We start from the raw sequence: 27,517 nt of genomic DNA on the forward strand, positions 1-27,517 counted from the left end.
ACCTGGACAACTCTGCTTCTGGTTACTTGTTACTATCTACTGATTTTCTCTCTGAAATACTGTCAGCACTAACTGTGCATCAGCATTCAACGCTGGATAACTGAGCACTCCATATATCTGCAGTTAATAATCAATTCATCTTTTATTTCAGGGCTGTCTTGGACTGTAAGGAAGCATTCTCCTGCTCATTGCATTTCCTAAAATTTGCAGAGTCATCCTCAGGGCAAAATCCAACACAGATCATTTGGCTTTTCCACACTGGCCGGGCCTACTTATGTTGTTTGTGGGGTGCTGCCCATGGTGGACTTTGACATTGTGGAAAATGAGGACGTAAATAAAATGCATTTGGAAATAGACTTGAAGTAAAATGGCATTCAGAAGTCAAAGTCTTGTTTATCATTCAAAGCTTCAGGCAGAGGCCCTTCCTTTGCCTATTAAACATGTTGATAATAGTTAATTTACGGATCTTTCAGTAAGCCAAGGGATTTGTCTCAAATTGCAGTCCTAATGGGGTTTTGTATCTAAATTCACCTTCCCCAAATTACCTTTGGAATCTAGGCCAGTCCTTAACTCCAGTTTTATTTGCATGTAATATCTGGTTATAAAATTTGTTGTTTCTGGGGCTCATTTTTGTGCATTGCTCCTGGTTTGAGCATACCATAGGTCATTAGCCACCTCTACCTGAGTTGATAAAAATAACCCAACAGATTCTTTGGTACCATCTACTTTTGGAAACATCATAATGCTCCTGCTCACATTCCTTTTCAAATAGCACTGACTCCTGTCAGAATAAAAGAATATCTAAAACTTCTCTATTAGCCTTTCCCATTTCCAGACTTCCAGCTCTCAGTGGAGGATGACCTGCTCCTTTCTTCCCCTAAGGCTGGGGTGACAGTTTCCATTACTGTTTCATCATCTCTGGACTGGCACCTGGCTGAGATCACCATCCCTTGCGAGGTCCCTCCGTGTCCTCCCTCCTCCAAGCCCAACATGTGGCTCCATCCCTGCTTGCAGCCCACAGAAGGATGCTGTTCCATAGAGGGAACTGCAGGAATAAGGTCCCCCAGAATGGGTTGAGACAACTCCATGAGCAATTCTTACTGCAGGAGGCAGTAACCTGACAACAGGAGGGAGATTTATTTTCCTATTTTTATGTGAATACATCTGCCACCCTTCCCTTCCGTGTCAGGACAGTGCTTTCAGTCTCAAGCTGGAAGTGGTTAAAGGCAGGTTGCAGGCAGTTCTTTTCAAGTTGACTAATCATTACAGATAATCTGAATCTAGTTAATGAAAATTATGAGAACCTGGAAGTTGAGTACTCCATTAGTAACATGTACTGACAGGAAAGCTAAATCAGCTGAACCAAAAGATGGCTTATGAAAAATTATTCAGATGCTGTTGCTGGACACTCTTACTCAGGTTCTTGTGAAGTCACCAGGTATCTTACTTGTGATTTATTTATCCATAAACAACACTTCAAAATAAGTTACTCTATCCTGAAACACTTGTGAATTACTCAATAATATTCACAACTATGACTCCACATTTCTCCCAGAAAAAAAAGACTCAAATTAAGTGTTGCTGCTCATAGCAGATATTAGGCAAACTTTTTGAGAGATGTTTGAGTTATTTAGTTCAAAAAATACAAAAGATTCTGCAGAAGCCAACAGTTGTATCTTGCTGCAAATTACTGAACAACATGTAATATTGCTGTGCCAAGGACAAATAAGAGTTTCCCTGTGACTGCTGGAAAACAGAATTTTTGCAACACTAAAGGTTTCCAGCAGTGTGGTAATATTGGAAAGATTTTGCTAGTAATGTTCTAAGCTTCTGGATGGGGGAATTCTCCCCCACTGTTGTTCAGTTCAACATTAGGCTGCTTCTGCCACTGATGCCATGATTCATCAATTTCCCAAATGCTGGGAGCATTTGCTAGATTTTTCTCCTCTGACGTACTGCTTTTCCCTCACTGCCTAAACCCCACAATGTATCACTTACTGGAAGTGCCTCGTAGGAAAGTGCAGGTAGAGAAGATCTTGGTGCAATGGAAAGGTGCTATTCTGCAAATAATGCCTGAAATATGTTGACTGGAGTTGTTATAATTAAAGGCCAGAAGTTTTGCAGTTATTTCAATCATCTGAAATGAACACAAATATTTAAGTAAGGCAGACTACCGTTGGATTGAAATTCTAATTTTTGTGCAAGTTAATTTATGTTATAGAGCCAAAAAACATGCTCTAAAAGTCCGTTGTCACTTCTATCAGCTTCGTGCTCTTTTCAAATTCAAATTAATCCAGAAAAATAATTTTAATTGAGTGGGTCCTTTCCTATTCTCATTACTCATTATTTTAATTGCCTGTATTAAAACTATTATTTGTATTAATGAATTGACATTTTAGTGACAAAAGGCCAAATTCTGATCTTCTTGTTTAATGGTAAATGCAACTACTCTGTTGAGTCCATTGTAGGTGTTCCTTTGCAGAGGCGTGGTGAGCCTGGGTGTTCTTGCACTAATCAGGAATGCCAGCCACTTCGGCACTTCTAATGATTCTGTCTCTGTCTCCACCTACTTCTCATTCAGCAGTTCAAGACTGCAGACTTTGTTTCATTACCTATTGAGGCTGAGAAAGTGATCTGTTATACTCTTGGTACATCCAGGGCTGTAAAGTCAGCAAGGCCTATGCAAATGAGAATCTTTTTGCTGTTATGGTTGAGAGAACAACCTCTGCCATTACACTAAAACCCTGAGTATCTTCTATCTTTTTGTTCTATTGTTGCCTAAAATTCACACTGAAGAGTAGCTGCTTTAGTGAACCAGGTATCCAGGTATCTTTGTCATTTTTTCAGTTCTCCTCTGTAATTACACATGATGCACACCTCCTGAAGGAGAGTTTGTTTTCTTTTAGATGAAGAATTATTCACCAGAGGTTTCCAGCATAATTTATTAAAACTCTCTTGAAATCATATCGATTAGGATGTTCAAAGTGAGTGATTTGTGGCAGTGAATAAATTCCCCCTGAGGAACAAAGGTGTCTGCTGAAGATGAGACTTGGAGAATATCCCAAGGCATTCTCAAGTGCACAAGAAAAAGATTAATTATATCTGCCCCCCAAATGTCTGTGGCTAGAAAGATGGAATTGCACAGGGAGACTGTAATCACTATTCTCCTGCTGTACTCTAGAAGAACAAAGAAGGCAAAAAAAAAGAGGATTTGATTTAGAAGAATAAAAAGGTTTGAAATCTCTCCAGCACCTCATTTCCTCTTCCTAGGAATGCAGGAATTCCAACTCATCCTACATGTACCCAACTCTTTTGATACTGTTCTTATGATTGCACTTTTTCTACCTCCACAGGTACAACTGCTGCTGCAAGTGCCACTGCTGTCTGTGGCAGGGCACCTTACCACCACCTCTGCTCAGGCAGCAGTGATAAATCTGGTGGGAGGTGCAAGAGCAGCCAAGAACAATTCCATTTTTTTCTTGAAAATTCAGCCTAAAAATGGGGGGATGCTTTATAAGCAGGGCTATTTTGTAATCGGCAAGGTAATTATTATATTAAGATATTTCAAGAGAAACAGGAAGCTCTGCAAGTCTGTACATGTACAGAGTTTTCTGTAGCTCTGCAATTAGCAGAACATAAACTTTTTTTGGGCATCACTGTCACAAAGGCTATGCCATGGAGTAAAGGAAAATCTAGATTTTAATTTTTTTTTAATCAAAAAGTGATACTGATGACACCAGTCTCCTGTGAAATTTCAACTTTTAACTACTGGCACTGTGCATGTTGATATATTATGTCCTGCAGAGCAGATGCATGTTGATATACTATGTCCTGCAAAGCAGATGCTTTCCAGGGCAGGGAAATAGCCAGGGCATTAAGCATCCCAGTTTGGCCATACTACTTCCCCTTGCAGTCACAACAAACAAAATCAGTAATGCTTTCTGCTCACTATGAGATTTTTTTGGGAAAGAAGTTGCCTGAGATAACATCATCTTAAATTTTATGCCCTCACTCCCCAGCTTCCTTTTCTTCCTTGTGTTACACAACTATCATATTTCTTTTGCACAGTGACAACTTCTAGCCAACTCCCATATCAATCCAGCAGAGATATGGTCAGGAATTTTCCAATTAAATATTTATTACAAAAAACTACAATTGTCAAAATCAAAACTGACTGATGAAACAATTGTTTTTTACAGATGTTGTTTTAAAAAAAACTTTTATAAGATATAATCTTTTATAATCTTTTATAAATCTTTTAAGTTTGGAAGTTGCCAAAATATATCACTGAAATGGTTTAGTTAGTTTTGTTTTGTATCAATGAAGAGCAGGTTTTAATTTAAAGAAATCTTTGGTTGAAAATTAATCAATTTATATTGTGAATTGAAATAAAGAAATAACAAAACTTTGTTTTAATAAGCCAAACCAAATACACACATTTTCCTATGTATGAAGAGTGTTTATGTTTAAGACTTTTTTCGACTATTCAGGGTAGAAACAGTTTTGAAAATATTAATATGCTCATGGGACAGGCCAAATCTTTCTGGCTCTAGACTGGAATCATTCAGGATTCTGTGTCAACACATTCCTAGAGATGCCTGCAAGTGAAAATTAGAATACAAAATCTTTATAGTAATATCAATTTCCTACTTGCCTATAAACCACTAATTTTATAGGTTCAAATGTTTCATTCTCCTCTGGAATCCAATTTATTGTGTTTTCAAGCAGTTGTGCTGAAAACACCCTGAGTGTTTCCACATGAATAATGAAAACGGCTGCAGTATAGCTAAAAATGGGAGAACAGTTCAGAGGAAAAAGCAGAGCTCAAGCTATAGAACTCATAAATTCTTGGTTAAGAAGAAAAGACAAAACAATACTTAGTGAATACATTGAGAATTCTTCTTGTACCCAAACCATATTTGCTTGCTTTTTATGATGTAAATAAATGCCTTAATTTTGCCTCTAATCAACTGATTGCTACTGATTCAGTTGGGTATACCTGGTTATTTTACAGGAGAAAAGTGTTTCCCCATAGCAAGCTTAGTATTTAGCTTAGAATGAATACTAATGAAAGGTTTTTAAGTTACCAAAACTTTTCCACTTAATAGAACAATCATATTTGAATGGCAATTTACAAAGGCAAATAGTGGCAGCAAGAATTAAATTGGTTATTCTGAGTATCTCACAATGAAAAAAAAAAAAGACAGTATTTAGAACTTTTTGACAATGTAATCTCTTTTGTTACAGACATCTAGGCTACCTCTGCTAATTAGCTCAATTCCTTTTGACTGCACCAGTAGACAAGGAGATGATTTAACTGAAGGGATGGGACACTTTGAGCATAATGGAGAGGAAAAGCTAGAGCTTCACACAGTCAGGTAGTGTCAAATAGTCAAGAAGTATGTGGAGAGATATAATATTATAATAATATAATACCTGACATATTATAATAATTATAATATCTGGTGTTTATGGTAAACCTGTGCAAAAATAAATCTTATATGTGATAACAAAAATTACTCCTCTTCATGCATGCAACAATAGAATGACTACAATCACATTTACTGCATGTTATGAAAAGATATTTTGTCCTGACTGCACCTCAGCACTTGAACTGGTGCAGGTTTCTTCTCTGGGCAACTGAATGGATCAGAGATGCAACAGTGAATGATACAAAGTGACTGGTGTCTGAAAAGTTCTGGTTCAAAGATTATGAAATTACCCTGGTATTTCTTTCACAAGGCAGGTATCTGTTATTTGCATAGCTGTTTTCTAGTGTTGCTGAATCATAAATACATCTAAAAATTATTAGGCACCATTTATCATCCCTTTATTTATAAACTGGAAAAGCTATATAAACTGGTATTTTAAAATGAGAAAGTGAACAGTGAGCAAAAGCTTTGCATGAGCTGTTGGAGAAGAAGAATAATTTAAAGAGCAGCTGTACTGTAGGTCAAAGAATAATAATTTCAACCAGTGACCCAATAAAGCTGTCCAGATGTATTTCTGATTTAACTCCATCTTAGCCATTGCAAAGACACGTTTTGGCAAGCAAACATCTTTATGCATTTGCATAGAATTTCCATAAGATTCCAAACACATGAGATATACATCAGCTTCCCAAATAACCCTAGAAGGAAGCAGAGTTTTGGTTTCCTGTAACTGTCCTGCTAAACATAAAAGCAAGTGTGTAAGGTTTTGGTAGGATATATTGCAGAGTTATGCAGTAAATCACCAACTAAATATTACAGAACACAAGGTTTTCTTGAATTACCCAAAGTTTCCCAGGTAGAAATTAATATATTTCAGAGTGGATGCAACTAAAATTTTGGTATTTTTCCCTATTTTCTTCTGTTTTATGGTCAGGGGAATGAGAGACAAAGATCTTAAACCAGAATGGATTTTTAATTTGCATCTTTTACTCCTACAAACAATGAGGGAATGGTATAGGACTCAGATTTTTGACTTATTTTCTTGACAGACAGGTTGATAATGAGATATCAAATTGCTATAGAACAAGCAGAAGCAAAGTGATTACTTCTACCAAAAGCCAAGTAATAGCTTGGATACGCCATATCTCCTAAATGAGTCAGGATCACTCCTGGGCAAGTGCAGAGAACAGTTCACTCCCCACTCTTGCTCAAGAGAATGACATATGTCATGATGCAGGGGTTTGTACGTAGTCCCCTTGTTTTCCTTTATGAAAGCAGTTCTGCCAGCTGTCTCAGCTTTCTCAGGTGCCTTTCTCTGTTCTCTGTCCTCCCTTGTCATCCAGTGAGTGCTTATGCTTCAGTCACAGAGATATCTACTGTGAGGCTCTAGTGAGCAGCTCACAGCCATGTGGCAAAAAGAAAGATGGTTTATGCTTTACCATGTCAGGAAACTGATTTGAGTCAGTGAGGTTCAGCAGCCATGTAGTTACAACAGACTGACCTCAGATTTCAGGAATAATCTCAGCCTGGTGTACTGCTGAAGCTATGCCTTTCTGGTAGTTTAAACTATCAAAGTCCACTAGTTCAAGTGAGTTTATGAGGTGCAGAGAGTAATACCCAATTCAAGAGAACAATACTTTGTCCTTCAGCACCATGTCATATTTGGTCCCCAAAATGAGATGAATGAGATTCAGTTTTCTATCCCATGCTAAATGGTCTACACCATTGCACACTTGAACATTTTCTTCAGTGACAGCTGACATTAGTTACCCTGTGGGCACACTTGCAGTTTACATGGGTTATTTCAGTATGCTTCCTTTGGGAAAGGTTGAAGGATGATGTTTAAAATAAATCCTAACACCAAAACCCCAAACCCAAGTCTAGCTACATACTTCACATACTTCACATAGTTACTTGAAAAGATGAATTTCTTTAAATTTGGAGTTGCTAATCCATAATCTCCCAGCAATCTTATACTAACTCAGATGCAAGCTGAACACTAGTTTCCTTCAGATACAGAGGCTATTTTTTATCAAATGGGGGCAACAAATTACTTTTTAGATGTGATGTTCAAGACATAAATGAAAGAAAATCAGAAACGGCAAGCGATGGAGAAATTGAAGTAATGTATAAACAGTTAATCATTCTTTAGACATGCTTAGCAATTTTCCTGGCAAGAATGCTATAACTTTGGAAGATAATTTAATACGCAGAGAAGACAGGAAAACCAGTTTGCTTCTAATGGCATTGCTATGGTGTAATGGGGCAGAGATAGCTATATTCAAGACAGATGCTATTATTTCCTCTAGTTTTACCATAAGTGATGCTATGACAATTCCAAAATCAAGCCTGAAAGCCCATTAAAAACATTTTGCTGGCTTGACTCATAACAAAATGTAGGAACTGCTTTTTTGAGTCCTGATGAATGGAGAAGCTTTCAGAACACTCAGACTGATGATCCCTAGCTTTTACAACAAAGTGCACAGCAAACTTAGTGGTCTAGTGATATGCTTTTATCACACTTTCTCTTTTAATGGTGTGGCCTTTTCCATCTAAGTTATTGTACAATTGATAGAAATATTGCTTCCCCATTTATTTATTTATTCCCATTTCTGTCCATTTGTATCACTTTCATGAGAACCTTCAAAAAATTGGTCAGTCTGCTTCTTAGACACACACAAAGATGCTTGCATGCTTTTTAACTAAAGAAGTAAGTTCTGAGCTTCTGGTGCAATCCTTATAATTAAAGTTTAATTTAGCATAAAAAAGCTTCTCACTTATTGCACTTTGGTTTTATCAATGCTCTCTGCTGTTACATTCCTGTAACAGATCACACAGTTCTTTATTTTATTTGTCTTTCAGTGTATATCTTCACTGCTCTCTCATATCCTAAAATTTGTCAGTGTATAAGCAAGACATTACTTCAAAGAGAAAAAATATCCAACAGCATTATGTTTATATTAACTAAATAGAAAATCTGTTTATGGAGATGTGAACACTTTCTCAGTTTTTGCAACCCTTCACATCTGGCAGTGTCTCAGTAGATAAGCCAGAGGCATTTTAAGAGCAAGTGTTCAGATTCCCCTAAAGAACATAAAGCATCAAACTTTCTAGAACAGCTGGCCATTCACAACTTTAATAGATAGCTAACAAAGGAAGTAACACTTGTGCCTGTAGCACACTGAGCAGAGATAGTCAACAAACTGGAGAGGAAAGATCATCCAATAGCTGAGGACTATCCTAGATTTTAAGAAACCTGACTAAATTGTTGCTTATTGTCTTTTAATAAACTACTTCTTTCAATAGGAGTTGGACATTATAGAGGTTGTTAAATCATGTATTTCAAGTATTCTCACAAAACTTAATTTTTCCCTTTCACGAAACTTACATATTATTTTAAAATCTTTCCAGGTTTGAAATGAGTGGCTCCAGACTTCTCTTTTGTGTGTAGGTTGCATCAAAGGGGATGTAGCTGTTAGCAGATACAAAGCTAACAGGGGATGCAAGAAATGTAGGTGTAAGTACGTTTTCTGTTCATCATGAACCTTGCTTTCTAAAACCAGGTGGAAGAATCAGTGACTGATGATGAGGAGTAAGGAGATTTTTCTTTTTGATTAGATAGTCAAAAAGTTGAGCTTGGACTTGAGCAGAAGATCTTTAAGATTCTGAGGCACTTGGACAAGATGATAATGACAGATACAAAAGAAATGTAAATGGCAAGAGAAAAGCTTTAACTTGTAAAACTTTACGATTAGCATTTCTCTAAGCTGCTGTGTGGGAGGTACCTGTCTGTATTAAGGGAGCCCTGTCTGGAATTACCAAAACTGATGTACATTATTTGTTTCAGTCCTACAATAATTTTTAAACAACAGCTTTTATCTCCCACATATGACATCTGTCATACTGATAATTTCATGGACTAGGGGAACATTCTCTTTTCTCTTCCATGGGTCTCTGGAACCAGGGACTGACAGATAATTCAGAAATGCTAAAAGGAGTTTTCTAAATCCATCCACACTCTACTTGCATCAGCATGAGTCTTGACCCCAGGAAGTGATTTCCTTACAGTTTTGTTTGATGTTCTCATAGCACTTTAAAGATTTTTAAAAAAGTGGGTTTTTTCTACAGAAAGAAAAATTTTTAAAATTGTCTGACACAACTCCCAGAAGAGTTCTTCTTCGCCCTGACTAAAAGCTGTTGTAGATGAAATGCTTAGAAAAGGTCTGCCTTCAGTTCACCCAGAATCCAGGTTTGGTGAGTATTTTCACCCAGGTGAGGTTTAAGGAGACTTGATTGTAGTATAACTAGTAAACAGAAAAGAGAAAGAAGCTGTAGGATAAGAGGTGTAGATGATCACAAAGCTGCCAAACTTCTATGCAAGGATAAACACCTTTTAGGATTCCAGTTCTTCAAAGAAAACTTGGCAGGCTGTCTGTTCTAAGCAACATTTACTGTAGGTTTAGTCTTTGTCCCATGTAGGCACCTGTGCTGGTTTTAATGTGCACCCTAATTACATTTTTCTATTTATTTGGTAAGTTGAGCACTTTTTTTAGCTTTTGATTCAGTTATTTATTATAAGTTAGTCCTATTGCATATGATCGTATTTTTTGTACGACAAAAAAATATTAAACACAAGCATAATCATGAAAGTTATAACTGGAGCCCAATAAATAGAACACAAGAAGGAAAAGAAAAAATCAGTTTACATGCAAGCTTTTTCCAAAAAGAGGAAATAAGAAAGCCAGTGTGATGCTCCTTCTGCTTCTAGTGTGCACTGTGCGGAGTTCTGGGTTCCCCAAAGCTGCTCCTACTCAGACCAGACAGCTCTAAGTCCAGAGAGGCTATGAGCCATTTGCTTTTAGAGTGGTTTTTGTGGGGTTTGGAGGTGTGTGTGTGTGCATGTGTATGTATATTTCTGTAGGTCTTTTGTTGGATTTGTATTTTTTTCCCTCTCATAGAAGAGAACAGCCTTGTGTAAAGTACCTGGGAATCTGCAATACTTTGACAACATGAGACACCTCAGAATGAATTCTGAAAAGCAGCACCCCAAGCATGAAGCTCCTTGGCAACTTTGGTCAAATTAAGTTCAAGCCATCAGTCCTTCAACCCCTGCTTTCTGGTTGATGTGTTTCTACCAAGTGGTAAAACAAATCAAGAAGGTTTTGTGGCAGAAAACAACCTCTGTAGAAGCACTGATTTGCTGTCAGGAGGATTAACTCTCCAAATTGATTCACTGCAGTCACTTCTCTGTGGCAGGAAGAGAGGGGCAGCAGGTCTGGCTTAGACTGGCATAAAATGCTGCACAACTAGAAGTGAAGGATTGCTGACCAAGAGAGTGCTTTGCCCTTGTCCCTTCCCAGAATGGAGAAACCCAGCCTGGACTGCAGAATGACTGAGATTTGCAGCCATGGCCCTCACCTAGATTTAGCACCCTGAGTCATTCCTTAAAAAAAAAACACATTATGGACTAGAACATGCTTTGTAAGATGAGATGGTGGATGTGCTTTCTTGCTTTTATTCAATATTGCAAAGATTAAATAATGTGGCACCCACACTCTTTAGCACTTAGAAAAAGGCAGAAATCAAGCTGTTCCTGCTCCTCTTCTCATTGTAATGGTGGATGCTCTGCTGTCTCCCTGGCTAATTTATCTTGAATTGTTTGATGGGGTTTTGGGTAGGTTTTTTTTGCAAAACAGCACAGTGTCAATGGTAACAATGGAGACTGTTTCTGCCTTTGAATTTCTTTGAAACTGATGATTAGGGCAGACTTTCTGTGGTGGGAAGGGGTAGGTCTGAATTCCCACAGCTTCACATTGAATGAACCCAGGTGTATCACATGCTGGCTGAACCTGACCATCTTCCTTTATTTCATGAAAGAAAAATTGAGAAAGTGGCAAGAGTTTTGGTGAGGGCAGGAGGGATGAAATTGCCCCAAACCTTACATCTGACCAGCCTCCTTTCCTGGCTGTGCTTTGGACTGACAGTTCATTTGTGTCTAGTGTTTTGTGATGAGTTCAGCTCTTTTAGAAAATGAGAAGCACACGCTCAGCGTGCCTTCTGGACCAAGCTCCTCCGAGATCTCTGGCAGACAACATGTCCTGCTGAGAGCTGGTTGTGACCTAGTTAGCAGGATGCAGTTTCAAGCGTGAGTAATAGGCACTCAATGCACATGACTGGGGAAATTTGGGTACCTAAGGGTGACAGGGGAATGGGACATTGTGTTTTCTTAAAAACTCAGAGTCCTCTTAGAGGACTGAAAGCCAACTAAGTCTTAGTTTGGATGCCTAGGATATATAGTAGTTTGGGGTCGAGGTGCATACAGCAGCTACTGTCATCACAGTAAAAAATATAAATTCCTCCTTGTCCATCTCTATGCTAGGCCAATTCTACCTGCGCACAAATAGCTCACCCTGGAAGGCTGCATGGAAGAAGGAGCAACAGAAAATGTTTAAATTAAGAGAAATATTTTAATTGCATTTTTAAATTCTCATCTAAGCCCAGTGGTCTCCTCAAGAAGATGGCTAATAGAAATGCCTGTATCCTCTGAATTATGGAGTTCTTAGATTTGATCCCTGAATGTATATTTATGGCATTACTGAAATTGCCACTTTCTGTTTACCAGAGGACACCAGTGGTGCCAGTAAGTATGCTACTCTAATATTTATGCATCTTCCATAAACAGAATTGCTGAAAATAATTTTAGGGAAACTTGGAATAGTAGGAAATCGCCTCTTTTTTTTAAAAAAGACAAAAACAATTAAAAAAATTAGTTTTTAAATGCTAAGGATACTGATCAGGATACTCAACAGTACCTTCCTCATTAGGACCATAGGCTTGTACTAGAAAGTGTGCTGCAGGTAAGAAAGGCCTCCAGTAGATTTGCCACATGCAGCAAATAGTGTGACCTTTCATTGCCATCAGAAGTTGTCTGCCTTCTTTCCTCTTCACGTGCAGATCTCCAGATCCAATGAATGCATAGCGTTGGGAAAGCTGATCTCCTTTCTTTTCAAGATCATCTGCTCTTGCTTAGACAGAGGCATTTTACTTATTCTGATCCTATGGTATAGGATCAGAAAGGAGGAGCAGGAATAGAAGCATCATCTAATTGTTGGCTCTTATCTCCTGTTGTCTCTAGATCGAGGAAATTTAGTTGAACGGCACATAGTTTTGAGTGTTTCGGAAGCAAATTCTAGTTGCAGATAGGAAAAGAAAACAACCTGAGTTTTGTGTGGGTTTTTTGTTGTTGTTGCCCATATGCCATTATCTATTGCATATAAAGGAGTGATTTTAATTTTAACACTTTTTTGAAGACAGGACTTCTGTAATATCTCTCTTAATAATCAGGCTGAACAAATTTCTTATAAGACTGAATTCTTCAAATGCTACAAACATATTCTAATAATCAAAAGCTATTAGAAATCAGCTTATATTTTAAAAAGTGGCTCTAATACATTTATTTTTCAGTGTCCATCTCTGCTATTCCACACTTCCAGACTTTATCACTGTAGCCTTTTAACTCACCTGTTCTTTACTAATTCCTTCTTTCTTCACTAACTAGCATCCAGATGCATGTTACATTCAGTACTCTTCACTGCTATCTACTGAGATTTCAGTCTCACTGTCTATTATGCCTGTTTCTTGCCCCTTCAGATTTTAAAGGTCCTTTTCAGCTTCTCTGTGTTCTCTCAGTCTGTGGTGGTTATTACTTCTGCTCTTGAGATTTCTCCCTTCACCTGGAACATCTGGATAACCAATTCTGAGATCTACATGCTCTAAAATTGTCTCTCCCTGTCTATAATTCAGTCTTCCTGCTCCCCAAGTTCAGCAGTTCTTGCCTCAGGATGTAAGCAGGAAACAGCTGGAGAACCAGGGGCAAAAATCTTACAATGAATATAAATGTATCATAAAAAGTTCTTTAGATCTTATGGAAAGCTGTATGGAAAGCATGAAACAACACTTAGCATCTCAATAGAAGATTCATCCCAGTTAGTGAATAGGATAAACTTCTGTTCTCTGTGGAGCTGACTCCAGCACTTCTTCCTTTGGGGAATTTTTTTTTTAGCTTTGTGGAAAGAATTAGTGAGAATTAAATTGAACCACCTGCATGTCTGGTCACAAAGAAGGATTTTGCAGATTTTTTCTCCTAGGGTGAATGCCTGTGTCCATATTTATCGATTCATTGGGGGTAAATGTCGGAAGGAATTTTGCCTTATAATTACTGATTTGGATTAACATGTTTTTTCACTGGGACAGACCTGTAGGCAAGTATTGTGAAACTTTCATGGAGAATATTTTTAAATGCTTCTCAAAGACAATCTAAATGTCTCAAACTTCCTGGAAGTTCCTTTCTCTGGCTTCACTTCCACTTACAGCCTTATTGCTATAATTGTGCCATGACCCATGACTTCTGGATGATGGTATGACATACCATTTAGAGTGTGTAGACCTCAGAATTGGTCATCCAGATGTTCCATGACAGGTTAGATATCTTTGTCAACAGTATTCTGTTTAAATTCAGTCCTGAAATTTTCTTTTTGGGGAGTTGCAGATTAGAGTCCTAGCAAGAATAGGCATGTACTGAGGAACCCTTTGCTCTCTGGGGAACAAGATGACAAGATCAGTTGTGCCTGTGTGTGGCATCACAACAGCAGCAGGACCAGGGAGGCCCAGGCCTCCCACGTGAGTGGGATGTGCAGTGCCTGATAGAGGACCATCCACTGGACACTCAAGAGATAAGGGCTAATTTTGTGTTATAGATGGGCAGCCAGGCCATCTCAGTGTTGTCCCAAGATGCTTGTTGGGAGTCTCTGAGCTCCATAATGCCTGTAATAGTGTGTTCAGACCTCCAACCTTAGAGTAGCTGCTCCTTCTGATTACAGAACACACATAATACATGTGACACATGTTGCCTGCTGGTATTTCATCCATGCAACATCTTAGGAAGTAGATGTGGATGGAGATGTTTTCAATGTGTTAATAGCACTGACCTTTCCATTTCCATTATACATCACTACAGAAGCAGTGACCAGGCATTCAAAATCTGAGTCTGAAAGCCAAATTTAGACATTTTCTGAATGGTTTTATTTCTGTTTGAACAATACAATTATTTTTAAATAGAAAAAGTAAACTGAATGTCATAATTGCAGGAAAGTGTGGGAGGCAGAGCTGCCTGCTGATTACATTAAATGTTTGATCCTCATTCAGCCACCAAAGGCTTGGGTGCAGCCAATTTTTTTTTTCTAGTTAAGTGCCTGTCCTGAGATGGTGCTATTTTTCACAGTGCATAGTAGCAGGTAGGATTACAGGTTAAAAAGTGGAATAAAGGACATGGGGTGGTTATTGTCATTTCAAACCTCTCCTTGGCTCTAAAAACAACTTTTTAGACATTACTCTGAAACCCTTATAAAGAAGAACGATCAGTTTCCATTCAAGTCTGCAAGTGGGTCAACATAACAGAACTGAAGTCTGAGAACAATCACCAACAATCACCAATTCATCTTAGTAGCCCGGATTCTTAATTTCCTTGACAAATGTTTAATTTTCTCTTGTGATCTGACATTTCTTTAGAAAGTGAGTCATGCACACCAAATCAAAATTATGATATTTTTGTCTGTACTGTTCAATCTCATGTGCTCAGGTGAAGCAATGCATTTTCAACACAGTTGCTACTGTTGGAACCCTTCTCTTCTACACTAGTACATGTCTACACTAAAATTTTACATCTTTACCTAGTTCCACAGGATACCAAGATTGAGAAGCACTTTTAAGTAACATAGAAAAGAGTTTCCTGAAAGACTTGTATTGTCTGAGAAGAGAAATTATACTAATATTGAAGCTATTTTGTATCCAAATCAACATGGAAATGTATTTTGATGACGGACCAAAAAAAACCAAAAAAACCCAAAAAAACCCTTTAGATTGCCCCAAAGTTTATGTAGATATGTAGGGTGAATCTTTTCTTATGCACATGACCTTATGTCCTTTGCTGCTACTGTTCACAGTGAGGATCATACCGGGTCACACAGCACTGAAATTCAAGCAGCACACTTCTAAGATTGCTTCAGGTGTGAGCTGCACCTTGAATATTCCTTATCAAGGGATCCCCTTTACATAAACAGGAGAGAATGCTCATGCAGCAGTCACACAGGCTTTATTTTCTTCCTACTCCAGGGAGCTCCACAGATTAATTTTGAAGGGAAAAGGCTGGAGGAGGGGTTTTGTGACTGGGAGGAGAGCTGTTGCCAGGACATTTGAGCCTCCTCGTTTCACAAGCTAGAGATTCTGCATTCTGAATGTTCTCTTCATTTTTTCATGTCCATTTGATCTAAAGAGAGATTCTGGGACAAATGTTTAAAGGGGAGGGATATGAATGTGTCATGTGAACAAATGGAGGGGAGGAAGAACAATTTAATATGGATCCTTGCACAAGAGCAAATGGAGAATAAGCAGTCTTTGAGTGAATGTGGCTGGAAATGAGAAAAAGGTTTTCAACAGGAGATCCGGAACAGCCTCTGGGTAAGAACAGATGTAAAAAACAAACAACATAAAAAAAAAACAACAACAAAAAAACCTAAAAAAACCCCAAAAAAACAAAAACCCACTAAACCTAATTAAATGAGAATACCCAAGCAACCTTCTCCCTTCTCCCCCCACAAAAATCCCCACAAACCCAAACCAACAACAAAACAAAACAAAACACTTCCTGCTCTTGATATCAACTTGATCAAGAGAAGGAAAGAAAAGGTTGATGGAAACAAACAGAGTTTGGGATTAAATTAGCTAGGGTTTTTCCCTCAGCATACTTGCCTGTTTTCCAGTGTTCCTAAAGTTGCTACTGTGGCACCTGCTGGAATCAGCCATGCTACTGAACAGCAGCCTAACCCAGAGTGCTGTTGAGCATGCACTGCCTGCCCGGTTTCCTTGGCACCCTGCTGGACACACTCTCTACCTCAGAGGACAGGACTGTAGCATAATTTTAAACAATATGTCACCTAAATAGCTCAGGGTTTAATGTAGAAACAAATCAATAAAAAAGGCAGTCTCCTGTATGAATAGCACCCAACTTAGTTTTAAAACATAAAATACTATCTTTAGATTATTCCAGATAGTACCTCACCGAATATTAAGCAGTCAAAATCAAGGTGTCCCTGGCATTCAGTCCCCTTGTGTATGATCTCACTGCCCATCAGAACAATTTCTACTTAACAGAGCCTAAACAGAGCCCTACAGTCCTATGTTTAAAATGTGAATGATGATTAGCATTACGTGTAAGAATAGTTTCTGCTTTAGAAGCCCATTCATTTTAATGGAAAAATGTCTTGAACATGAATAGGAATTCAATTATTTGGAGTCTTAAAACCCCTAAGAACTGTCTCCCATCTGTAGCTGGATCTGCAATAAATCGTGCTTCCCGATAAATTTAGTCTTCTTACATTAAAGCTCTGTCAGACCATATTTTCTTGAATTCAAGGAGACCTCTCCCCCATCTTTCAAGGGATATACAGTAACTTACTTCTTTTCTTTACAAAATAAACTAAATTGCATTTACTTGGGCCATCAGCCTACTTCACGGGAAATTTACTGAAGAAGCTGATTGGTGGTAGCCACAGCCCATGGGTGTGTCCTCTCACAGTGATAACCAGAAGGCAATTAATTAAAAGCTTCTGAGGCTAAATTACAAATGAATATATATAAGCATATATAAAGTATATGCTGATATGGACTGAGTAAATCATCTCCCCTAGTTCTGATTGCATCCAAGATTGAAGTGTTGTTAAAATTCAGAGTAATCTGGGTTAAGAAATCGTATGCTGCCTTCATTATTAGAATTAGGTATGCATTGACTAATTAGTCCACTCCCTGTTGTTACCTGTAAAAATATTTTATTGTGCTATAGCTGTGATATTACAGGAACTTATGTAATGAAAACAATCAAGCTAAAAGAAATGTGCATTTTTTTTTTAATGCATAATTTGAAAAAGTTAGGACAGGTGTTATTCTGTTATGAACAGGACTGAATTGACTATACTGGAGTTAAGTCATTTTCTGAGGATAACAGATCTAGAGGTAGCGGTTTAATGTATCCCCAAAATCCCATATCTTTTTAAAGAACTGATGAGCTGAAAGTTATGGGATACATATTTGCAGAAGGTATCCCATCCTACTTGCCATATGCTTCCATTCTCTCGTCTTCATTTTTTTAAATGCAGGTTTACATTGCTCAACCATCCAAAATATTCATGTTTTTGCAGTGTTTTGCCTACTGAGCAATTTTTTTTTAGCATTACCCTAATTAATATTTTTCATGTTGATATTCAGATTACATATTCAAAGGAACAAATTGGAGAGGTTTTACCCTGGTCATCTTCAAATGAGTAAGAATACTTGATCAGAAAGACTAACTTTTCATTCAGCTGCAAATTCCTAATTTTGTCCTGGAAATTGTCTGGATATGAAGATTTTCTGGATCTTAAGCTCTCTCTGATGTTTATATTTGAGCATTATTTTGGTAATAAGGAAGCTGAAGTAGGAGATAAGATTCTTAATGTTAGATTTTAACCCTTGAAATCAACAAGAATTTTGCCCTGTATGTTTAACTTCTGCATCTGCCACCATTTCACTGTGTGATCCTCTAATTGCTTATTTGATATGTATCTGCATTTCTGTTCTGTGAAAAGCAGTGCTGCTATCTTAGCATGCTAAGGTAATTTAGTGGTTGTTTGAAAGGTGAGCTTGTAGAAAAGACAGCATGATGGAATGATTAAAAAGCACTTATTAGGTCTAAATCACCAAAATCTGGAATAGTCTTTTCGTAATGTTTTCTTTATTTATTCTTAGTGCTTGCTAAATTGCTGGATTCTCAGAATAATAATGTGATGATGATGAGGAGTCACCTCTTCTTCTACTATTTTCATCTTTCTGGATTCTCTATTTTCTTAAAAGTTCCTGAAATGTCACATTGCATAAAACCAGGACACTGTATTTGCCACAGCATTATATGCCTGACCAAGAAAAATGCTCAGCAGAAGTAAGGTCATACAAGATATATAACTTTCCTATTACCTCATGCACATACAGATATGAGCAACTCACCTACCCTAAACTTTACACTTTCTTTAAAAATATCTTCAAACAACTCTCTCTCCTGTTATGTATGAAAAAAAATAATATTGAACATAAATAATAATCTCCTTGTCCCACGGGTTTGATAGAATATTAACAATAATAAACACATGAAGGACTTGAGTGAACTCAGTATAGTTAAAGCCATTTAATATGAGTTATGTTAAATGTAATTTTTAAAACCATATATATACATATGAGAGGGATATGAGATGGTGATATTAATATTTTATATATCAGATTTCCAAATTGATGGTATTGTCAATATAAATATGTTGACTTCTGTTAGTGAACACAACATTTTGATTCTAGAATAAACATGGTCAAAGTCAACATGATAAATATTAAATGTATTAAAAGCTGATAAATCTCGATCTGAAATTAAACATGGGGAATAATTATTAAGCAGGTGTGTTACTAACTGGATCCTTCAAGCATATGTTCATTTATACAACCTGACAACATACCCCTCTGTTGTGAACAAAACAGAAGGAACTATAAAAGTCTGCAGTGTTCTTGTTTGTGGTAGGCAAATGTCAAGGGAACAACAAAAGCTCAAAAATCTCAGCAAAAACCATTTCCTTTGGTTAATACCATATTCCTGAGAAGAAATAATGCAGGGCAGAGGTAGAGGCCTTTCTGAAGAGACGTGATGGGCCTGTACTGTAAAGAAACAGTTCCTGAGCCTGTTCTCTGGCTCTGAGGCTAAATGGCCAATTTACTTTCATTCGTACAATTAGAGTGACCTGCTCTGCATAACAGGACAGTCTCATATTAGTGTTTTATTGGGAATGATCCCTGGAATGTGGTAACTTTCCAGTCAGGTCTGGGGACCATCCTAAGAATTCAGTACCTAGACAATCAAGTTCTGGTGCAAAAGCTTAGGCTTCTGTTAGTTCGCAGAGAAAAAATCTGGGACTCTTAATAAAAACTGAGAGCCTTGGCAACTAAAAGAAGTGCTCAGTGCAATCCTGCACTCACAGGAGTTGTACTACCTTGACTACAAAAAGCCAGAATCTTAGACAGCCACATGAGCGCCATGTTACTTCTGTATTTTAGCAATGACTGCTATTGAAAAAACAGTTGTGATTTCCTTGGATGGTTACTGATCAGCTGAAGCAGGGTAAGAAAAGCTGAGACAATGACTGAAGGAGTATGGAACATATCTGGTGGTAAATGTCTTCAGGAGGCATTTAGGTTAAAAATAGAAAAATTTCAGGAGTGTATTTCTCTTCTCCTCTTCTCCTCTCTTTCAGGAGGAGTTTCTGAGTAGTCTGTACTGCAGGATGCACAATGACATACCGATAGTAGAGGTAAAATAAGGTAACTTTCTTGTTAGCTCTGCTTTTACTAGATTTTTGAGTGTCTGTCAGCTATCTCTATCCTAGTCTGCAATTAGCAGTGTAGGCATAGGTTTTGAGACAGATGCTGGATATGGGATGGTCCTTCTGCAGAGAGAGCTGAGGACAAATTCAATAACCAGTCAGATTCGTGTGTTCTGAATCACTGACCAGTGCCCAGTCCTACATGAGCTATCAGCTCAAAGCTGCTGCCTTCGTAACTTCATAGTTTACGAAGTAGCTGCATTCACTGGTTATAGATATTCCCCCTATCCTTTCAAGATTCTCACCACACGAGTACTTATTTCTTTTGTGGTTGCTCTGTGACTTAATTTTACTTATCAAATAATCAAAAATTTGAAAACAGCCTTGTCTATTCTGGTCAGCACAATACTTACCATATAGCTGAGATTCTGTTTATTAACATCATTGGGGTTTGTACATTGTGAAGGTCATTAAGTGTTTATAGAAATACTTGGACAAATGTAATACATATAATAGTGAAAAAATTTTACACATGACATTCCAGTTACCGGATTATCAGATATACCAAACTGTATCCATTCGATTATCAGACCATTATAAGACAACTGCATTACAACACAGTAGATATATTTTTAAACCATTCTACATGAATGATAAAAAAATAACTTTTACATCTCACTCTTCCCAAATCCATCTTGAAAGCTATGAAGCATCTGATTAATATTTTAGGACTTTGTAATTTCTGAAGATAATAAGACTTGGAAATAAAAGTACCTTTTGGACACTGAGTAATTAGGATGACACTTCCCACCTACATTCATTAAATCAAGGCTACTTGTGAAGCTCTTGTACAGGAAGTTATTATTCAGTGTTCTCAATTTTCGTATGATGCAAATCGTTGAGAGCAGAATCTACACTACCCAAAGGTCTGGTGCAATGTGAATATCAGAGAGCATGTGTTGTCTGCAGTACTGTCAAAATAAGGCAGAATGGATAAGAAATTCCTTACTTCAGAAGGTTGTTCCCATTAAGCAAACCATAAACAGTAACAATGATATTAAAAATTTACTATACATTTCTTCACTATGAGGCCAGTGAGGCATTAGAATAGGTTGCCCCAAGAAGCTGTGGATGCCCTGTCCTTGGAAGTGTTCAAGGTGAGGTTGGATGGGCCTTTGAGAAATTCAGTCTAGTGGAAGGTGTCCCAGTCAATGGCAAGGGGAATTGCATAAAATATATGTAGGGAGCAGCAGATATACGGTGATACTAATCAGGCAGTGGTACTGTGAGAAATGTCAGGGCTTCCTGCAGCTCCTTTGCACAGCTGCGACGTGCCTAGGACACGCTGCCACGGATGCTCACTGTTCTGAAGTCTCTTGAAAGCTGTCTGAAATACAGTATCAGAGAATCACAGGATCATGGATTGGTCTGGGCTGGAATAGACCTTAAATATCACCCAGTTCCAACCCCCCTGCCAGGTTGCTCAAAGCCGTGTCCAACTTGGTCTTGGAAGCAGGTATAAAAGTGCTGTGCCAAGGATACCATGACACCCTTCATCCATGCTTCCTGGGGTTTAATTGCTTTCTCTCACAGGATTATTTCACTTTAACTGACATGAGTTGCTGATAAATGAAGACATTGTTACAGCATACCACAGCACAGGAAAACATAATACAGCAAAACTGCCCCAACCATGTTCAGGCTCCCTAAAAAAAAAAAAAAAAAAAAAAAGACCTCAAGTCTTGCTTAGTAAGGTGGCATAATCGATTAATCAGGGATTGAGACAGAGTGGCTCAAGTGCTACTGTGACATTCTCTCTGCTGGTCTGTGTGTACAGAGATGGGCTATATACACTGGTTCAGCTTGTGATCTCTCATATTTCAGCAAGCACAGAGCTGGCATCACTGGAGAGAGCAGCCAAACTGCTTTAAATGAAGCTGCTTTTATAGCAGAGGCTACATAGCTGTGTTAATGCATCACTGTCTAATTTACCCCTTTCTCACTGAAGAACCTGGACTAGATATATATTGGTTTTGTTTGGAGAAAGATTATGCAGCACGGATGTAGTGCTTAAGGTGTGTGCATGTTTTTAATGATTGGCTGCTGGATTTAAGATTTTATTAAATTTTATTTCTGTTCTATCTCCCTAACTGTATTTTCCCACATATATTCTATTTAGATATTTATAGATTTCTAAGAACTTGCTGCTATTTGCTCACAAAGTAAATAATGTATGAAAATTTCTATTGTATGGATGTTAAGATGCATTTCATTTATATTTTATAAGCAAAGAATTTAAAGACAAAGCTATGATTCAATTTTTTTTTATGATGCTATGATAGAATCAACCTTAAATTGATTAAAATACTCTTATTTAAATCCAGATTCATTAATATACCAGAACAACACAAGTTTTTCAAAGCACACAAGTCATTTAAATTGAGTTTACATCTATTTTGCATCACTGGAGCAGTGCAAATCAGAGAAAGCACACTAGGGAATCGAGCCCTTATGTCAGTTTGGTCGAGGCACAGGTTACATGGTGGCTGGGCAGGAGGAGCAGAGCAGACCCCCAGTTCATCTGTTTGTGTGCTTTAAGCATTCCCCAAGGTCCCTGCCACAGTCACACCACTTGGCTGCTTCCTCTGTGCATGTTAGAGACAGCAGTCATGCCAAGGAAAACCTTTTGAGAGCAAATACCCAACTTCAAGTAGAGACACAAAATCTCTGTAGAAAACACCTCTCTGAAATGGTTAACTTTCCAGAGAATCAGAATGAGACACACATGCAGCTCACTTCCTCAGACCCTCTGTAGCCAAGACCTGCAGAAGTGCCAAGCTGAAGTGCTGGGCCTCTTTGGGGGGTTCAGTGGACCTCCAGGAGTCGGCAGCAAAGCTATTCACACAACTCTACTTACAGCCTGTATAGCTATAGCCATTAGCTATAAACTTAATTAAATTTATATATAAACTTAATTATAAACTTAATTACAACTTAATCTATTCATTTGTTTTTATACCTTATGCACAAGCTTTTAATTAATTAATGGTATGGAAAGTTTGATTGCTTTATTTCATTATAAAAACTACTTAGAGCAAAAGGGTATGTCAATAGAAATGCTAAATTTTGTGAAGGATTTAGTTTTTAATGAATTTTAGCTCAAGCCAATTAGCACATGAATTTTATGTTCATTCTGTTTTCACAGAATAGGCACTACTAGTATGGTAAGGATATATTTTTCACTAGAAAAGCTGAAATCTTGGTATGAGTGCAAAATAAATCCCTGACATCATGAAGACATGATCAGGAGGGAGCTAATGGAACAGCAATGAGCATCTCTGTAAAAGCTAATACTGTTTCACTTAGTACACTTCTGGTGTATTCCTAAGAATCTCCATATGTTCATACTTAAAGGCATGCATGTGAAGAAAACAAGTAAGAAAGTGCTATTTAAAAGTACTAGGATTGTAAAATTTGGGTGTTTTTTTTTTAGTGAATAAAAATGTATATACTATATATATAACTACAGATATATATATGTTTTGCTGCATATACACACACAGACACACATATGCCACTTGTAAGTAGAAAATCATGTCTGAGACTGGCTTAAGTCTGAGACTGGCTGACATTCCTCCTATCCTGTCCCCATAACAATACCACTCAGCCTCTCCTTCTTTTAGTCTTTTGGGAGATGGGGATTAACACATCTGAGGTTTCCAGCATTTTATTTTTTGTGAAGAATTTCACAACTCACAGGTTTCTACCCTTCTGTACTTCATCACGTTCTGCTGTGGATTGTGTTGCTCCAAGTAGTGTCTGCTGCCAAATTAAAACTGTAAAGACACAACTTCTGTGTCTTTGGGACTGGGTTGTGCTTTTGTAGTTCTCTGGTCTCTTATTCCTTTATTATTCTTATGACAAAATCAAAGAGTGGCTACCACTGAGACCAGGGAAGTATTCTGCAATGTTGATCTGATCAATACTTCCTCAAGCAAGACTGAACTAAGGAGTACTCTTCTTAAGAACATTTGTTTTATAGCTCCTTATAAATCAGCTACATTTTATGGGACATTTAAACTTTCCTTTCGAAACTGTGCATGTTGATGCACATCCTTATAATGAACATTACACAGAACAACTAGAAAATGATGCTACTTCAAATGTACAGAGTTTTTATATATATGTACATATATATGCCCCTCGACATATAGCTTGCATTTGTATTTAATATAGTTGTTAAAAATAAGAATTGCAGTTAAGAATAAAATATTTCATCTTCTTTTCAGGGTAGGTAGAAAACTGCATTGGGATAGGGAATTTTTCACCAAGCTGTCAGTCAGATTTCAATTCAAATCAACAGTGCAGGAAGTATTTTTCAACAGACAGCTTTTCAGTAGCCTTCCTGAAAAAAGTTCATGGGTTCAGGGCAATTCTTTGTGCATAAGTGCCCATGTTGCATAACAAGAAGAAGAATAACTATTCTTATCTGTAGATGTCAAGAGAAAGACTAAGGGCTGAGTACAGTTTTACAATCCTGGGCAGGCCTCTCAGCTTGATGATAGGTAAAATGAAGGGACCTGACCTGCCAGGGCTGTACCTGCTCTGGTTTGAGAGGTCACTCCTGGCACCTTACATAGACACAAAATGTGCTCCTTGTCAGCTAAGGAGCACTGAGTGAAATTACCAGGCAGCAGGTTCATAGCAAACAAAAGGAGTACTTTTTCACACAAATCATAATTAAATTGTGGTGCTCATTGCCACAGAACTGGGTTGAGAATAAAGCATAAACAGATTTTTTAAAAGGGAGTAGGAAAACTCAAAGGTTATTATATATGATGGTCTGAGAGCAAACTCCATTTTAAGAAATCCATGTTCTGTGTGTTGCTGAAACTTAAAAGGATATGCCAGGAAAAGATCCCTGTATGCCAGTCCTGTTTCTTATGTTTTTCTCCTTCAGCATCTGCTAATGACTGTAGTCAGAGCCAGGATATTGGACTAGATGTTCAACTCACTATAGCAATTTATTTGATCGTATTCTTTTAATTAAATTATGTTCTTATTTTGGTGACTTAAAAGGATCTAAGGCCTTGATAGAGAAAGGCATTTAAATGCTTTTATGCTCACGTTATTTCAGGGAGGCAAGTACTTGGGTGTATCATACCATTTGCGTTTTTAGGCCATAAACTTAGTGGGGTGGGGCTCACTTATCTTTTAATAGGACTTTGCTTTTTCTGGGTATGAGCTAGAAACAATATATGTATTTGATAACAGTGAAAACAGTGTGCAACACTGTTTTGCTATAAAGGTTAAATAGTTTGTTTGCCTAAATGGCTTGTACCACAGGTAAATTTCCCAGTGATTTATGTAAGGATGATGATACTAGCATCAACTGATGTGAAAAAGAATCAACTTCCTTTATAGAACTTCCCACATTTGTAATGTATGAATATTACATTTGTAGGAAGCTATATTTCACCTGTTACCCATAACAGTATTGCCAGCCAATATGTAACTTACTTATATTTACCTAGAAGGGTATTTCAGATTTCATCCATTTTGCAAAAGCATCTGGCTGCAAACCTATGTCACACGTAGGTGAAAATCCAGATACAGACATGAAGAAACCAAACACTGAAAACCATAAATTTCAGCCCTGCTGTTTCTAAGCCTGACAGCACCAGTAAGGTTTCCTTCTACATCAAGAAGAAGAGATAGAGATGAATGGTAGGTTGGCAGCCGAGCAAGCGAGGCAATTCTTAATTGCGTGCGGTTTCATCCCGAGGAGAGGCGCAGCCCCGCCGGAGCAGCACACGGCGGGTCTCGGGCGCCGGGCAGCGGAGCGGCACCGCATCCCCGCCGCACCGAGTGCCGCGGCGGCGGGTGTTTCCCCAGCGGCGCAGGGAAGCCCCGCTCCGCTCGGGGCCGCGCCGCCGTCCCGCGCTGCTCGGAGCCGGCACGGCGCACCGGGAGCATCCCTGCCCCGCCGGCCGCGCCCGGCCACCTGCTCCTCCCGCGGCCCCCGCCCGCCTCCCGCCGACATTTCCAGGGGAGGGGCGGGAAGGAGGCCGGGGCAGAGGGATGGCGGTGCCGCAGGGTACGGCGGGCGGGGGAGGCTGGGTGCCGCCCGGGACTCCGCAGCCGCTGCCCGCGGGGGTTCCCCGGCCTCGGTCCGGCCCGGCCAGGGGCGGCAACCGAGAAAGGGGGCAGAGGGAGGGAGGGAGGGATGGGAAAGCAACTCCTGATCATAGAGCAACGACTCGCTTGTTCATCCTCACCTTCTGCCGGTTCCTCGGATTGCAACAACAACAATAATATTAATAAAAATTACACCACCTCTCCTCTCGCGAAGGAGACCCACGTTACAGGCAGGGGAAGGTCAAGAGGAAAGACAGGAGGAGCGCTGTCTCGCCTCCGATCTGGCGGCTGTCACACCGCCAGCCCGTGTCCCCGGCTTCCCCGGGGGCGGCCCAATCCCTCCCCTGCTCGGGTTGGGCAGCATCGCCCGGCGCGGTGAATGCCCCGCGGCACCCCCAGCACAAATCGGGGGGCGACGGAGATGGGGGGCGCGGGTAGAGCCCGGCGACACCTCTTCCCACCCCTTTGTGCATCGCGGGCAGGACACACACACACACACACACACACACACACACTCTCCACCTTGCAACCTCGGCGCCGAAGCCGCCCGTTGTTACACACACACAGGCACGCTTACACACACCCTGTCACCCCGGTGAATACATTTTCTGTTGCGCTCTACCGCCCGCCATCCATCCATCCATCCATCCATCCATCCATCCATCCATCCATCCATCCATCCATCCATCCATCCTCCCTCTGGTGTCCCTCCTTCCTTTTCCTCTTCCCCCCCACGTCCCTCCCTTTGGTCGGTGTGGTTTTCCCCACACACACACCCTTTGCATCACTATAAAGCAGACATTTTGGTGCCGTTTATCACGGTTCAGGCTGAAATAAGCGCGGAGAGCCTTACCCACCCCCGCCCGGCTGCGTGCAGTTGGCGCTGAGCGATCCCGGGAAGGGCTGGTGCGGCTCGTCCCCTAGCGCAGCTGCTTCGCTGCCATCCGCCCAACTTCAGCACCCAGCCGGCGGGGAGAGGGAGGGAGGCGGCGGCAGGCAGGCGGGCAGGGAGGGAGGAAGGGAGGGAGGGGGGCAGCGAGAGAGAGAGAGAGAGAGAGAGAGAGAGGGAGAGAGAGGGAAGGAGGGAGAGAGAGGGAGGGAGGGCGGCGGAGAGGAAGGGAGGGCGGGAGGGTGCGAGGAGCGGCGCGGAGCAGGGAGCCCCCGCACATGCGCTCTGCCAGCGGCGGCGGAGCCCGGCGGCGGCGGGAGTTCCCCGCTCGGCCCGGCGGGTGAGTCACGGCCCGCCCCGGCCCTCGGCCGGGCGCCGCCGCAGGTCGCAGGGACATTTCCCCGGCAGCCAGGAGCGGGGCGGCTCCGCGGGCGGCGGGGCCGGGGCGGCGGAGCGGCAGCATCCCCGCTCGTGGGCTGGCAGCGTGTGACGGCGGGAGCGACACAGCGCCGTGCTGAGCAGTGAAGCGCTAGAGCTGCTGGGCTGCGGTCTTGTTTTCACTTTGGCCCCCACATCGGTATGTCCAAATAGATTTAAAAAAAATTTAAAAG

General features: G+C 39.8%; 1 protein-coding gene across 6 annotated transcripts in view; it reads right to left on the minus strand.

Annotated features, from left to right (window-relative positions):
* Window positions 1–27,030, minus strand: part of RGS17 (regulator of G protein signaling 17) — a 69,779-nt gene extending 42,749 nt beyond the window's left edge. For 2 of the 6 annotated variants that reach the window (XM_068184641.1, XM_068184637.1), the window contains exon 1: window positions 26,875–27,015. The gene's annotated coding sequence lies outside the window, so the exon portion shown is untranslated. Of the gene's footprint in view, window positions 1–25,409; window positions 25,431–26,215; window positions 26,325–26,870 lie in introns of those variants that run through there. The other 4 variants (XM_068184638.1, XM_068184642.1, XM_068184639.1 and 1 more) reach the window with 4 other exon arrangements.
* Between the last annotated feature and the right edge of the window lie 487 nt (window positions 27,031–27,517).

The sequence above is a fragment of the Anomalospiza imberbis genome, chromosome 3 (assembly GCF_031753505.1).
Source record: "Anomalospiza imberbis isolate Cuckoo-Finch-1a 21T00152 chromosome 3, ASM3175350v1, whole genome shotgun sequence".
In the NCBI taxonomy this organism is placed as follows: Eukaryota; Metazoa; Chordata; class Aves; order Passeriformes; family Viduidae; genus Anomalospiza; species Anomalospiza imberbis.